The sequence below is a fragment of the Malaya genurostris genome, chromosome 3 (genome assembly GCF_030247185.1).
Source record: "Malaya genurostris strain Urasoe2022 chromosome 3, Malgen_1.1, whole genome shotgun sequence".
NCBI lineage: Eukaryota > Metazoa > Arthropoda > Insecta > Diptera > Culicidae > Malaya > Malaya genurostris.
Window position 1 is genome coordinate 208,459,013 of NC_080572.1, and position 16,969 is coordinate 208,475,981.

Sequence of the window (16,969 nt, forward strand, 5' to 3'; positions counted from 1 at the left end):
GGCTACCTCCTAGCCACCATTCACCTTCCCGAGGTCGAGAAAATTAAGACGTTTTAGAACCTGCCGGCGAAAATCGGGCGTAGATCGAGTGCGCTCCCTACCGTGAAAACGATTTTTTTTACCTCCATTAGAGAATTTTATTACCGTCACCGCCGTCCCACGTCTCGCTAGTAGAGAATCGTTAAGCGCTTGCCATTCGTGAATCCTTCCACTTTGTCCGCCCCGGCATGGCTTGGACTGGTTGGGGTCGGAACGATCATTGATGGGAACACAACGTTCAAAGTGTTGTTATTGCTGTTGTTGATGCTGCTGCTGCCACTGGCTTTAAAATTTTATCACTTTTAATAAAGGTACCGCATCCAACGATGCCAGGTATCACATCCAACAACGGTGGTCGGTCCAGTGCGTGTTGTGCTCGATGACTCCTGAGCCATTGGCGGGGCAAAAAGATCCGACTGAAAACATCCGCCGTTAGTGGTGTGTAGAAACGAGTGTAAAAATACGTGAAAAACTTGTCAAAGTGGTAATGGTGTCGTGGGCTGGATATCGTTGGAATGTTTTTCTTTGGAGAATGCATCAAGCCACCATTCCACTTTTGCATATTACAATATCGAGAAAGAAAAACCTCACCTAATGAGCTTAAACAGAACGGATCAGATATGTAGTTGATTAAATCGGATAAAAAACTTTTGCTGGGAAACCATTTCAGAAAGCTGGCAAATGGTTTTGAAATGGTACAGCAAAAAAACAACATCTTCAATTTTGCATGCTTAACTGGATACCGCAACAACAAAACAAAAGGTTAAAAGTATAAACAGCGAAGACTTGCCCGTCTCATATTAATTCTAGCTTTAAAGGATTCAAAACGCGATTCATGCTTAACCGCCGCCTGCCTTGTTAAATACCGTGCGCCCACCGAACTGCACCAACGATGGTAAGCATTGGAAACAAAAGCAAGCATCCTGCGGTCGCTATTGGTCAGACTATTCCGTCCGTTCGCAACTCCACGGCACGCTGAGATCACTGCGGTTGGTAGGTGGAGGCGGTCGGTCTCACTCGGCAGTTTCTCGACACCCGCTCAGCTGCATGTCCAGCAGCAAACCGACAGAGCAGTCGTTTTCGGTCATACGACTTTTGTTTGAAACCACCACCACCACCACCACCGACAACGCACAATCATGGTCTAGTACTGCAGTCATTTGCGATCGATTTGGTCTGTTCATGAGGAAGCAGAGGATTTATTGAAAAACCTTGAATTTCCGGTAACCATGCGTGCGTTTTTTTTTTATTCTTTCCTGATCAACCAACTGCAACGTGTTCTGCTGACTATACCCGCCCGGTCGTTTGCGTTCACGTGAGTGCGTCTTTCCATCGTTTCATCGAAAATACGCAAAATTAGAACGTTACGGCTGGCTCATTTTCAGTCACAGGAAAATATCATCACGTTATTCGCTGGAACCTGTACCTGATTGAACATTTCCGCTACACCAGTGGAAATGGGCATGTTTCGGGTAAATTAAGCTTTTCTGATTTCACAGCGTTTTCGGAGTTCGCATTCCATTCATATTTTTCCTTCCTCCTGCTGACGGTGGCTCTGCTTGAATTGGCTTGAGCTCAGCTTCCCGAGCGGGTGATTCCTTTCACATGGTTCGTGTCCTCTGGGAATGATGCAACACACCGGATTGAATCGCCATCAATTGAGCCTGGTCGTGCCTTGCATGGCTTCGAATGTTAGCAGTCAATTAGCGTAAAAAGCTACTTCTGAGGAAAAATTACTTCATCTTTATGCTCAATTGGGCTGGATGGCTTGAGAACACCGAAACGGGGACGCTGGTGGAAGCAATCTACCGTGCCTGTCGAATGACCCTAATGGGTGGTTTGTTCGTTTGATCAGAGCTAATTGCCAATTACTCTGTACCATGTGTTCGAGATCATACTAAGGATGTGATGCTTTTCCTGAGGTCTAGAGTGGATTTAGAATCAGTTTGAAGCAACTTTCATAGTAATTGTGGCAAAAAACAGTTCATTACATCAATTATTTATGAAGAACATTTCAAGAGACGTCATCAGTTTTTTTTTGTGCGGAAATTAAATAAAATTGAAATAACACTAAGTAAGAAGTTGTTACGGACTAATAAATTCGCCTCGGAGCCATGGTAATAGAAAAAGTAATGTTGAGTTCTTAAAACTAAGGTCATTTATTACACTTTAAAGCAAAAGTAACCAAAATTAAATTCCTATTTTGGACTCTAAACGGCTAATTTAAGCGACCATTTTGTTCCGCCAACTCTTCATCTCAGTCGCATTCCGAGTCACTTTACCGCTTTTCTTCAACTTCTGTTTGACAACTATCCAATATCTCTCAATAGGGTGAAATGAAGAGCAGTTAAGTGGATCGATGTCGTTATCGACGAAATTCACTTCTTCGCTGTACTGACAGCCAAATCGATCAAATCTTAACAGATCGATTGTAAGCTTTAATTTACGGAAGAATACCCTATTTTAGGTACTTATGCTTATACATTTGGGAATCTATAGTCTTGTCAAGAAAATCTGGGTTTTGATTTGTAGCTGCAAATACCTTGCCAGATCATAAGATTTCGTGGGAGTTTATTGGCAAAACCCGAATTTCAGCTTGCCAACGACATGATCTAAACCAATGGCTTTATATAAATTTTATCCAGGAAGCTACCCATAATCCATCTTCACGAACACTTCGCCGTCCAGAATTGCTGTTTTTCTTTGTTCTATTCAAAAATTAGACAGAATTTCGAAAAACCAAAAACACTCCCACAGTTTTCGCAATTAAATTTATCACAACTATGTATTCTTAGAATTTTGAAATCTTACTTCGGCGAGCCGTAAACAGTTTTTGAAATGTATGAACAGTTACTATTCCGTTCCACGGAAAAGATTTCAGAACTGAAAAATTGTGTTTGATGAAAAATTTCCCAAAGAAACTGAAAAGGCCACTCAAAATTATAAAACTGCTTAGCTGAAATAACTGAAATTTGAAAAAATTTCAAGTGAAACTCATAAACTTTTCATCATTTTCTATAGTGCTTGCGCGCTACTGTCTCGTATGGTGGAGGTGTGATAATAGGTGCATAGTGGGTTCGGTGGCGTTATATCGTGAGAGAAAATTACATATGAATAAATGACACGAATTTATGCATTGAGTTTTGTGTAGAAATAACAACAAGTTGAATACAATAAAATGATGATTATTATAAAAAATCGGCCATTCCCTAAAGTAACTGACGTGCATAATGCTAGTAACATCCAACTCTACTTAGCTCAATGCATTAATGTTGCTTTATTGTGTAATATCATATAGCAGATTTTTCTTCAGATTTTGGCAAAACTTAAAATTCAACTTAGACAGGTTACTGAATGAAATGTATACTAACCAAGTATTATCGTTATTTTAGAACATTGAAACATGTAATATTCATATAACCTGGTGTAAGAATCACAATTCTTAAACATATACGTTCATGGAAAATGTACTCAATTGGTTTTCTAGTGAACGTACCGTAATTTCATATTTCAACAGCTCTTCAATCGATAAAGAAATTCGGCTGCGCTCTCTCATACAATGAATTACTATCTGGTACTGATAAAGATACCTGAAATACTGGAATGATTTCTTGTTTTCAATCGTTCTATAGATGAAGAATCTATACTTGCTACCAAACTCAGGCATATACTTTGTTAGCATGTTAGCCAACACATATACGTACAACCTCAAGTTAGTCAAATATAAATTCTAATGATCAATAGTTCTAGTGTAATAATAATCAATAACAATAAAGATTGAATTAGTATATATTCAAATTGTGAAATATTCAAAATCCATTACGAATCAATAAGAGCTTATAAAAAGCTAACAAAACGTATGGTAAGCCCACTGCACTCAGTCACTGAAAATATTACTGGTGCGTATGTGTCGGTTTTTCCTGTTATGCTTTGTGCTACGATTCTAGCAGTTAAAAATTTTTCGCGCATTTTTTGGATCTACATTTTACCTTAATCGTTCCTCGCCGATGCTTACTTCCACTACGACGCTTACTGATCGAGAGAATGTAGCCCACGAAAATGTTTGGGAACGCTGTACACAGTTGATTTGACCAATTTCAACGATTTCGTAATTTTTCAATACGACGATTTTCGAAATGAGTGTTTAAAATTAATGTTCGGTTTGCGGTTTCCATTAAGTATAAGTTCATTCAATCAAATCAAACCATGATGAAATTTTTCAGCACTAAAAAAGAAAACATTTGCCCTCAAAAAAGGCCGGTGAGTAATGTCACAGATGTAACTGGAGATATAACTTGAATACTAATAAAAACGATAATCGTTCGTCTTAGTTGACTGTGTGAATTTCGCAACTTTTACTGCTTCACTTCCAGAATTTTAACGATGCATTTATACTTTGAATTTATACTTATTGACTTATTATACTTATTGACTTATTGGAAAAAAAATTTTCATCCATCCAACCAAATAACGCGGAACAAATGCGAGTATAAAAATAACAACATAAATAATTTTGATGTCGATTATTTAATTTCTGGTTTGCATATTTTACTGGAAGAAACTATCAGAATGCTGTACAGGATTCATTTCTGGCATTCAGAAGAGCCAGATTATGGAATTCTTTACGATTTTAAACACATTTTTCTCGAACGCAAAGCAGTCAAATGTTGGCTTTATTCATGCTTGTTTGGAGCGAATTTTTCTTTACGAAAAGTGCATGAAGCTAGACAAATTATATTAGATTTACACTGAGCTGATGGTTTATATCTACGATTTGCAAAAGAGCAATCTTCATAGGTCTTTAGATAACATTAGGAGCAATTTGAATTTTGTTCCCCATCGTTGTCCACTTTTCGGTGCATTTTGTTCCAATGCAAATGCAGGATGATACAATCGATCTTCTTTGAAAGGAAACTGGCTCTGCGAACGTCCCGCAATTGATTCAATGATGAACTAAGTTTTCAACACTGGAACTGGAATTGAGCTCTGGATCTGAACAAACCGGAATTATGCACTTGCTTTACTTTTTGTTCAGTCAACTGCAAATATATCAAGTGTTAACATTTTATACCTACACGGGTACGAGAAAGTTTTCTTCTTCTATACTCATTGGTACAAAAAATTTCAGAAAATTTTAATGTTGAATTATTTGTGATTATGTCATACTATTGAAAATATTATAAATTGATGATAATATTTCCGATGGCATGTAGTAGAAATTATGCTGATATGTTAAATACAATAAGAGATATTCACGATCAAAAACTTATCACTCTCTCAGAGGTTAAATTTTGAAAAGGCACCCTATAGTAAAATAAGTCGTAATACTAGTCCGAATACTAGAAACGCCACAGTAAACAATCTGTCTGAATCCACCTAGTGCTGCTATGATGCCTTTCATACATAACTTATGTTTCCATGAATATTTTATAAACGGATTCTCCAAAAAACTTTTTTTCGATTATTGAATAAAAACAAAAAAGTTGGTTTGGGCATACCTTGTCATAACCTTTTCAATTTTTAACTTTTGAACCGAGGCCCGGAGTGCCTAATATCATATGCCGTTCGACTCAGCTCGACGAACTGAGCAAATGTCTGTGTGTATGTGTGTGTGTATATATGTATGTATGTATGTATGTATGTATGTATGTATGTGTATGTGACTCAATTTTCTCAAAGATGGCTTACGGTACCTTATTACTTATTGATTTTTATCCCGATCCGACTTCCGGTTCCGGAATTACAAGGCAATATGTGCAAATCTATGAGAAAATACGGATTCAATTTTTTCGGAAATTTTTTAGCCGATTTTTTCAAACTAAGATGCAAATGAAAGGTCTTGAAATTGTTGAAAAAGTTCCCCCAGTAAGATGATGCAGATCCGATTTCCGGTTCCGGAATTACAGTGCGATTAGTAAACATTTTCAATTTCATGTGTATATTTTCACAAACGATGGCGAAACGAGGTACACATTTTAATAAAATTTACTGGTAAATTCATCTAATTGGCAGACCTTGTTAGTTGGTGGATATATAAATCTTCTTTGGGACTACTAGTGCCCGGTTTTTAATTCCAAACGCACCGGTAATAGTGAAAAAAAAGCTCCAAAACCGGAACTCACTTCGATTTCTCAGCAAAGATTAAAAAGATTTTCACAAATCGTGATTCAAAATAAAGCTCTCAGTGTCTAAAGAGACACTGTGCAATTTCATCCAGAACCAAAATTCCGATTCCGAAATTATAGGGCAATAAGTATCAAAACCTTCAAACTGTCATCAAATATATTATATATCAATATGGATCACTTGAATGAATTCAATACAAATTGAAAAAGACATCACGGTAACACCATCTCGTGACGGGAAAGGCTTTTAGTTCAGTCATGTTTAATAGTTTGTGTTTAGCGTGCACCCAGAAGTGAAATGTCAAAACTAATTGAGCATGATGTCCACATAGAGGTGTGAACATTGTCATATTTAAATGTGTTTTTTTTTACGAAAGAAAATATCGCCTATAAATAATGTAGAATTACGCTCTTTTAGATCTATCGTCTTCACTTTCAAGAGTTATAAAGTAGTATTTAACTTTGCTCATGAATGTGATGACTAGTGCGAATTTTTTTAGGCTGTGGAGGCAATGTTTGGCGAATCACTTCTGATATATAGAACAAAATTAAAATGAAATGAATGGCGTATTACAAGTTACTTTCGTTGCGTTCATGACATTGAATTTAAATTAGCATTATCTTTTCTCTCAGGGAAAGTTAAAATGTAAAAGAAAATTGTCATTTTTATAAATTGTCTATGAATTAAAATTGCATATACTAAGCGATCTGCCCCTTGCTGTGAACTGTCAAAACTTTTAGTCACAATTTAAACGATATTTATTTTAAAAAAAGTAACTGAATTTCATTCAACAGACGAACCATTCCAAAATTCGACAAATAGAAAGTTTGTTTTGCACTAAAAAATGTTAATAAATAGTATGATAAGTGCAGTACAGTAAGCAAAAGAACAAGTTATACTTATTACTTTTACTTCAATTGATAGCTCTTGTTGAGGCGAATTACGGTTTATTCATATACTAAATTGTATTGTTTTGAAGCATTTATTCATTTATTCAACAACCTGGTATTGTACATTTCTATCACCGTAACCGTAATTTTTCAAATCAAGAAATCATAGTACATCATTCGGAAATGTTGGTTAAATTCTGGAACTAATATTAAGATTAATATGTTCAGTTCTGCGTGCACATTTCTCACATATTTATATAAATAGGGATTTTTATAAAAAAAAAACAAAATGTTCTCATCCGAGTTTGTATCAGATTACGATTCTAAACCGTACTTATATGTATTATATGTATATATGTATATCGAGAAATATTCCATATATTTGGAGTTTTTTGGTTCAGTGTACTGATTGGGAAAACTGTCATATGTGCATTAAAAAATTGTAGTGTATTAGTAAACTAGTTTGCCACCGCACTTTACTGTGATGTCCCTTGTGAATCGCAAGAGTGATCCATATTGATATATAGTATATTTGCTGTCATACAAAATTATGCAAAATCGGTACCCATCGGTACGTGCTGGAATGGAAGAAGAAGAGAACGCTCCCGCCAGGCACACAGTTCAATTTTGTATAGCGTGCAGGGTTGCTTCACTTAAATATAAATTAACTTGACATAGCTGTTTACAAATCGAAAAGATGATGGTAGTTTTTACCAAAGAGAGTTTTCAATTTTTTTCTAGTTTGAAAAAAATTTTTGTCAGAACATAAGTAATATGAGAAAAAAGGTTTTTTTTTGCATTTTCACTAAAAATGACGGTTTAAAATTTTAAAAACATCTCACCCTGTTGTTCCAGATCCAGAAGAGAGATCCGAATTAAACTCAACAGCAGTCTTTTAACAGTCAACCTTTTTACTTTTTACTCGTGAAAATCGACCCAGCTGTTTCTGAAAAAATGAAGAGAGTTCTGTTTTTGAGTTTTCGACTACTATTTAGCGCTACTTCTTAAACCTGTAGCTAGAAATAGTATAGTTGAAATCAATGTGGTTGGTCAGAAACTAGCATAACCTATAAATTGAAACAGGGTTGAATCAAATTTAGAAGAAATTTTACTTACTTTTTATTATCTCTATATGACAAATTGCAATTTCATACCCACTATCCTGCATTTCCGGAACCAGAAGTCAGATCAGGATAAAATTCTGCATTAAGTTTTGAAAGCATTATATTAGTCATATAAATATGAATTCGCGAAGATCTGTCTGGCCGTTTCTGAAAAATTGGCGTGATTTCCGTGTGATACACGAGCACTCTCCCGGTACTTCCGGAACTAGAAACGATGATCCGAGATACCCCAAATTCAACATAGTGTAAGGGCTCCCTATTTCATCACATTTGTAAGGACGTTACCTTAAAAACCAGATTTATCCACTAAAATCACTATGATTTTTTCATATTTCTGCTTAATTTGCCTTGCTACACATTGAGAATTGATTCACATTCCTCGGAAATTAAAACATTATTCAAAAAGTCAGCTAAAAACACTTCTGATATGTTCACTACTCTGCTCCTAATTCCATCTCAAAGGATTTTTATTCATCCTATTGTTGGTCTTTCACTCATCCTATTAATTATCAATGGCGACAGCAAACAAAACAAAATATTGCACTATTACACTCTCATGTTCAAAATGTCAGAATTTTCCTTAAAAAGGGTCTAACGCCAACGATAAGACAACACACGATGATTTACATCAGAGTACAGATTTTATACAGATTTCTTAAATGTAATACAGATTAGTACAGGTTCAATTTTTCCACTTTTCTTATTCGATAGTTTTGCGAATAAAAGAATCGATAACACTTGAGGGAAGATCATGCACACGCACTTCTATAGCACTATCTTCCATATATACTGAAATATTGTACTTGATATTTTCATGCTCCACATAGTGCATATTATTATTGTCTTTAGCGAATTGAATTGCATCCAACTCTTTATAGAACTGGATATAAACAACACTATTGGTCTTATTGCATTGAAGTAAATGCACACGTTTAATGTCAAGATACATTTGCTCCTTAAGCAAACCTTCAAGTTCTCGTATCGAAGGTCGAATTTTGCACTGCCTAAAGTCAACAACAATTGTATTCTTTCGTGTCGGCGGTAGCTTTTGTTCGTTTGGTTCACTCATTTCGAGGTCGTTCTATTGTTCATTACACAATACTGTACTTGGTTTCTTCTGTCCCGAACGTAAGCGGTTATCGACTGACTTGGATGAGATGTGAATGCGAACTGACCCTATTTGTTGATGATAATTTGAAGAAGAAAAACAATTGTTTTTGTAACATTATGAGAAAACTTGGCAACTTTTCGAAACGTTTTTAATTGAAATCGAAACTTTTGAAGTTTTTAATTGTTAATTAAACAAGTGACAAGTGAACATTACTAATTATGAAGTCATCCAGCGTTCAGTAGTAGTGTAATTATGCGAAATAGTGATCATGTTTTTGAGACGAATCGATTAGTAAATATTCAGAAACGTGACGAACTGTCAATCTTAGGACGAAAATGTGTCTTAAATTGAAGAGTGAGTTTGTTTTAAATGAAAAAAAACGATCACCGAAGAATTTAAAACCATTTCTTCCAATGGAAAAGTGTGACAATAGCTAAAATAATCATTTTAAAAGATTTCACAGTTTAGTTCAGGTACGTTGTAAGATATTACTCATGTTCAAAGTAATGAGGTGCGAGGATGAGATGGAACTAGGAGCTTAGATGAAATAGGGAGCCGTTATCCCATTTAATCATCAACTAACCATACCTGCCTAATTGAAGAATTATACGGATATTTGGATGCACCTGACTTGATTGTCATGTGTAAAAACACGCTCCTGAAAATGAAATTTTTTATACTAATCAGCCTTTAATTCCGGAACCGAAAGTCGCATCCGAATGAAGTTCGGTATAGTTATACGAGATTGTAAGATCTTTCATTTGAACCTAAGTTTTTGAAAATTGGATGAGCGATCACTGAGAAAATCAATCTTCGGTTAATTTTGCAAATTTGATCCCGTAATTCCGGAACCGGAGTTATAAGGCCTTTCATTTGAATCTAAGTTGAGCGGTCAATGAGAAAATCCAGTGCACTTTGTCTTCATTTTTTTCCATTTTACCCCGTTACTCCCGAACCGGAAGTTCGACCCGGGTAAAATTCAATAGCAACCTATGGGACCAAGAGCCCTTTCATTTGAATTTAAGTTTGTGAAAATCGGTTCAGCCATCTGCGAGAAAACTGAGTGCACATTTTTGTTACATACACACATACATTCGCACACAGACATTTCGCGCACTTGACGAACTGAGTCGAATGGTATACGATACTCGGCTCTCCGGGCCTCGGTTCAAGAGTCAGTTTTCACAGTGATTGCATAGCCTTTCTATAAGAGAATGGCAATAAAGCTTAGGGGCTGTCCATAAAAGACGTCACGCTATTTTTGATTATTTTTCACTCCCCCTCCCCCCTTTGTCACAAATTGTCACAGAAGCTAAGACCCCCCACCCCCCCTATGTCACATGTCACGAATTCAAAATAAATAAAATTCATCTCAATACATTCTCAATATGAATGACAAACCATACAAATATGAGGGAAAAATCGATTTATTACATGCTGTCATTAGATTAAAAAATATCCCTAAAACTACAAAATCATCAAAATTATTTTATTAATATCAATTATATAAATTAACAAAAGTATTTGGTTGGAATTGATGAAACATTTGAATCATCTGTTTTATTCCTCCTAGGGGTACACAGATATATTATTGTTTTAGGTAAAGAATAATATTTCCCTAATGTAGCATACATTGCTGAGAAAATAAAGAATAAAACCTCATCAAAACGAAATCACTGCCGAAGAATCTTTTCATGATCAGTTGATCAGTGAATTTTAAATCACATCGATCAATGTCGGTACTGATCTTTCGTCACACAATGGGTAGTGATTTTGAGCTAAAATGATTCTTGATTTATGTAAGTTCAATCATTGGATGATTCGATAAACTTTGATGTTGGTGGAGGAAAATCACATATGATCAAGACAAGACATGACATGATCTACGCCTGAAATCGTTGATCTCCCGCCCTTTTTCAAATGGAGTCCAATTGAATAAACTGCATCAGAATCAGATAAGAGAAATTCTTATGATATACTATTATCAATGCTAGAAAATCAAATTACTGCAAAAATTGTCAGTGCATAACTTAAGTTAAACCGTTTGAAGGCATCTTTTTCTTTTTTACTCAAATTAGGCAAAATTTATTAATTTCGCTAATTTACTCGCTCCTCCGCGCACTTTTGCTGATCACAACAGAAATGATTTCCTGCATCATTCATTTCCGAATTTACAAGAAAAAGCTTTGACATCAACAAATACACGTTTGCCTATAGAATGTAAACGTTTATTGTGGAGATTTTTTTCAGGAAATAGGGCAAAGCAGTAATATAATTAGGTATTACAAAAATGTGCTCATTGAAAATATTGGACGTCACATTCCAAAAACCTTCCCCCCTCCCCCCTGTCACAAAAGGTCACGTTTTATGAAACACCCCCCTCCCCCTTGCGGCGTGACGTCTTTTATGGACAGCCCCTTAGATATTAAACGTCTCAAGCTTAACCATTATCAATAAGTCTTACACAGAACTTCGCCTTCCCATGCACAGAGAAAGGACGAAACATTCTGTGCTCATTAATTAACTATTTCATCTTGTAAGAATCCGGTTTTCGCGCTCTCGAAAACAAATTTTCTTCACACATGAATCTTAAGCGAACTAAACCTTCTCCTTCAACCCTTCTCTCGTACCGAGAACAGTTTTTTTTTTCATATAATTACTTTTTAATTATTTTTGAAAATAAAATAAAACTCATTATAAACAAAATAGATGCCTGGAGGCAAGTTGAAAGGAATACCGTGGAGATGAAAGTATATGAACGAACTGTGCCCGTTGCTTGCAGTAGCTAATAGTAATTCGCTTCCGTCGTGGCACCGAGTGGATCAATGTGGCGGGTGTATATTTTTTTTTCTCTGTTCTAACCGGCAGCTCGGGTGGGGACCAAAGTCGATGATTGTGAACTTTTTAAAGCTTTCAACGTTAAGCGCTTTGCACTCTATGATACAACAACAACACAAAAAGTTATCGTGAGATTTTCCTATCCGAAGAATCCGGTCTTCCCAGGGTCGATTGAGTATGATAGCGAAGGACCTGGCGCCATAAATAAGGATAAATATAGAACTTTCTGCATAAATTTTCACTCAGATTGGAGATATTTAGCAAAAATGTGTGGTTGTGAAAAATACTATAAAAATAAACTGTCACAACAAAACTCGGCGGTGACAATGTCAGATCCATTTTCAAACGCGGAAGTGCATAGCGGAAGAATTCTCCGAGGCATATGGTTTCGCTCGGTTAGAGGAGTTCCACGGCCATCATGCCGCAGGAGAGGCAGAATTACCGGTTTCGGCAGCAGCGAACAAAAAAGAGAATCAGAATTAATTGGATTTTTATATTGAAATTTTCCAACCTCAATTAAACTTTTTTAATAATTTTTGAAGAGTTTTCCGTACGTACAAGCACATTGAAACCGAGCGCGCTTTCACTCGGAAAATGAAGCTCTTTCGTTCGGTCTTTCGCACTGATGCCAGGCCAGACCAGCAGACCGGCGGACGAGCGCGTACAGTGTTTTTTTCTCCCACAATATCATCGGTCGAGTGCGTTGATCCTGGTTTCCCGGCCCACCCACGGGCCGTATCTGACCACGGTTATAAGTTTAATTTTACTGATCCGTTGCCAGCAATCCAGCCACGATTCCGATTTCCGGTTCCCGTTTTGTCCTGCAAGTGCCACACTCGAAGTCAAATCCATACTCGAAGCGAATACTTATTTGCTTCATTCCGCCCGGAAACGGCATGGTCTATGTTCCGATTTTGGTGCTTGTGAGCGACTGAATTTAATCAACCGCAGCTGGATTACTGGTCGCGGTGCCCGACCCCGATAACTGATCTGGCGTTCAAGTGATAATCGTTAAAAATCTTGCCGTTTTAAGAGTTTCCTTCCATCCCTCCAGGCAAGGCCATGTACGAAGTTTGAGATGAAACCGTAATCAGTTTCGTTCACCCGGTATTCGAGAGGAAAGTTAATACTCAATGGTCCGTGTACTACGCGAAACAAACACCGTAATGAATTTATGGCTTTTTATTTTTCTGAAACTTTCGCATCCAAAACACAATACAGATTCACATTCACAATAATGACCACCAAAAATCCTACAGCAATCAATATTAATCGTTGTACGATTCTACCGAGTCATGGAGTTGGGCGGTGTGTTTGTTCGCGAAACGCACCCAATCCGACAGTAACGCGGATAGACCAACATCACACGGCCGGCTATTTGTTGGTGTGGTTTTTTGGGAGTATTGTCCACCCGGTTCCCGTTTGACCCATTCCAAAAAGAGTGTTGCGCCTTCCTGTCAATCGTGTGAATCTACTGACTGACTGCGGCGTGGTGGCAGCAGACCGTATCGCATCCCGGCAGCCTGTCCGGCACGAAGACAGACGCAGTTGTAATTTGTTCCAGCGACGACCGGTCCGGGTGATGATTAGTAGAAAATTTCGGACACATTGGTCCCCATCGGCACTAGTTTATGTTATGCTACTGATCGTCTCATAGCTGCTAACCATTATTTCCTACATCGTTTAGATAGAGACCGAATCGCCGATGTGCGTTGCTCGTGGTGAAGGATAAGCGAATTTATGAGGGATGCTTTCTGATCACGTACGATTTCTCTCATTTCACGCCGGCCCCCCGTGCCCGGGGAATGCTGAATCGTTCCGATGAGCTGAGTAAGTGTGAAATTGTGTTTGACATTTTTGTTTCCCTCTGTTACCGGACCCAAAGTTGTCCTTTGAAGTGAATTATAGGACGGTACCGGTGCAAATATAATTTATTCGGCCGGTTGGTTGGTTGTTTGCCCTTAGAGCATTGTTTAATTGGCCCAAACGAGAAAATACTTTTGTGGGAAAAAAAGCACAAAGCACATCCATGCAGTAACTAAGAAAAACCCGCATAGGAAACTTTTGTCCGGAGTTTTTTTTTTTTTTTTGCAACCACCGTAGCGAAAAAATACCATCGTCGGCCCCGGCGGATGCTTTAAGAAAGTACAAAACACCTTTTTGCTTCTGCCGCTTATACCGGGACCGGTGATCAAAGCCAGAATAATTGACAGTGGCATGCCTGCGGAAGACTTACCGAGCTAAGTTCATTGCTTACCCAGCAGGATATGGTGGTATGGCGTAGAAAATATGAAATTTGCCTCAGACAACACAAGCACACACATACACACACGCACACAGCAGGGATCAATTTTTGGTCATCTGCAGACATTCCCCATTCCCTTTGGTGGATACTCGGGTGTATCGTAAACGATAACCGTACATAATTTTAACTTCATCCCTCGGAATGTGTGATGTGGAATGTTTTCGGCTCGGGGAACGAGGATCGAACATGAAAGCAGTTTCTGTCAAACCTTCGACCATACCAGAGTTCACAGCTCTCGATAGTGAATAACATGGACAGATGAAAAGTGACATTCTCGCAGGGCACCAATCTATGGTGTGCTTCCGGTGGAACAAAAAGGGTGGGTCCAAATGATGCCAACTCACCTGAATTACGACCATGTTATTGCTGTGTGCTGTGGTTGCTGGAGAGGTTCCGACTTGTTACATGAAGTTTTATTTTTGACTCTCGAAACGGTTTGATTCATGGCTTCAGAATTTTCTAGCGTTTAACGGTTATTATTATTTGATTAGTCGTTCATTTGGAAGGATGGGAATGGATCCCTCGTAGGTAGAGTCTGAACTTGACACTGTTGCAATTACGTGTTATAGATGAGTACTAGGGGTTCCTCAGTAATAATAACACTAGACACGTTAGATTTAGTCAACGACTGGTAAGAGAGACCAGCTCTATATTGTACGTCTCTTTTATATGAAGTTCTGCAAAGCTACTTACTCTCACTTGCTGAGAAGTGTACTAATAAAGGATTTAGACAAATAGTTCGTACAAGTACATTACAATTCTTGCCCTTTAAGTTTTCAGTTTCCATTAAAGAATTATATAAATTCATATGAAGTTAGATAGTATACAATACAATTCAAAAATAACTAATTCATTACACAATAATCATGCGAAAAGATTTTCATTCGATGTCACTTCACTGTGATGTAATCATCGTTACTTTCTCGATCGCGTCTTACTTCGCGTAATCACAGGACTCCGTGAACACTCCCTCAATTGTTTGACACGTTTTCGATCGCTTGTAGTACTATGCTCCGAATCTTCCATGTTGGAGTTACCTATGGAATCTTCATCCGAATTCATTGCTTCTCGCTGACGTTTCATTCGTTGCATTGGTACTCCTATAATAGCTTTCGATTTAATCTGCTGCACCAATTTGAGCTGACACCTGTGGGTGTTGATTGTTGACCTGCTAATAGAAATGCAAAAAACATTTGTGGAAATTTTAAGTTGCCTCGATCCATTTTTCTAACTCCCTTCTGTTAGGATTTCTGTATAAAATTCTATCACCCATATATTAATTTCGAAAACTGATCAGGCGGAGGCGTATTCCATTCAATGGTTAAATCAGCCGGCTCATTCAAAATTTCCTCTGAAGATTTTTTTAAATAACTCTTATAATGACTTTTAGGATGTATTAAATCTTATAAACTCTTTGGTTTATAGCTTAAAACTTTCTCACATGAAAACGATCGTCCGAAGTAGAGCATGTATTCCGATAATTAACTAAAAAATATGTTATTCGATCTTCAATAGATAAACTTCGTGTTTGAGAATCTAGAATGATTTTTTTAAAAACTTCTTCTACAACACGTACCATGCGCTCGGTTTGGCCGTTACTACTAGGGTTATAGGGCGGACTTTTTAGAACGACAATTCCTTGTTTTTCCATAAATGACACAAAACCTACCGAATTAAATGGAGGGCCGCCATCTGTAACTAGCACTTCCGGAAGACTTGAATCTTGAAAATAAAATTGTAAATTTCCTTATAACCCTATCTGTATCCGTCCCATAATTCATCAGTTCGATTTCAAGCCACTTAGAATGACTATCCACCATCAGAAGGAAACATTTTTGATCGAAATAAAATAAAATCAGCATGTAATCTGCTAAACGGACGTGTTGTGGGGATCCAAGCCGAAGAACAATCTTTCTTTGGAACCGGAGTTGTTTTCAAGCAAGACTGACACTGTTTGACAAACTTTTCTATATCTGCGTTTATTCCTAACCAGAATGAACATCGCCTAGCCATTTGTTTCATCTTTACGATGCCATTATGATTGGCATGTAAGAGATTCAGGATTTTACCTCGCATAGAAAAGGGAATGAACACCCTATCTTTGTATAGCAAGCAGCCATTCGATTCTTCTAAATCATCCTTTAGAGCAGGGGTTCCCATTTTTGGATCATGGACCCCTTTAATAAAATTAACTTAGGCCTCAGACCCCCATCAACAAATTCCTTCGAAAATTCGATTTCTTGCTCTTTTTAATATTGATGTGAAATACTTACGAATTTATGCGAATGGTTGAATAAACACAACTTTTTTAGCGTAAATATTTTAAATAACAACTTAAATCAAACAACAAAGGGGTTGATTTCTAGTCAGTTCTCGTTTACGTCGACCCCCGCAAAAAGAATATCGACCCCAAGGGGTCTATATCGACCACTTTGGGAACCCCTGCTTTAGAGAATGAAGAGCTTGCATTGATTTATCAATCCGCTGAGGCCAGCTGTTTTTTTTTTAAATGTTTTATCCTAGACAAAAATTGATC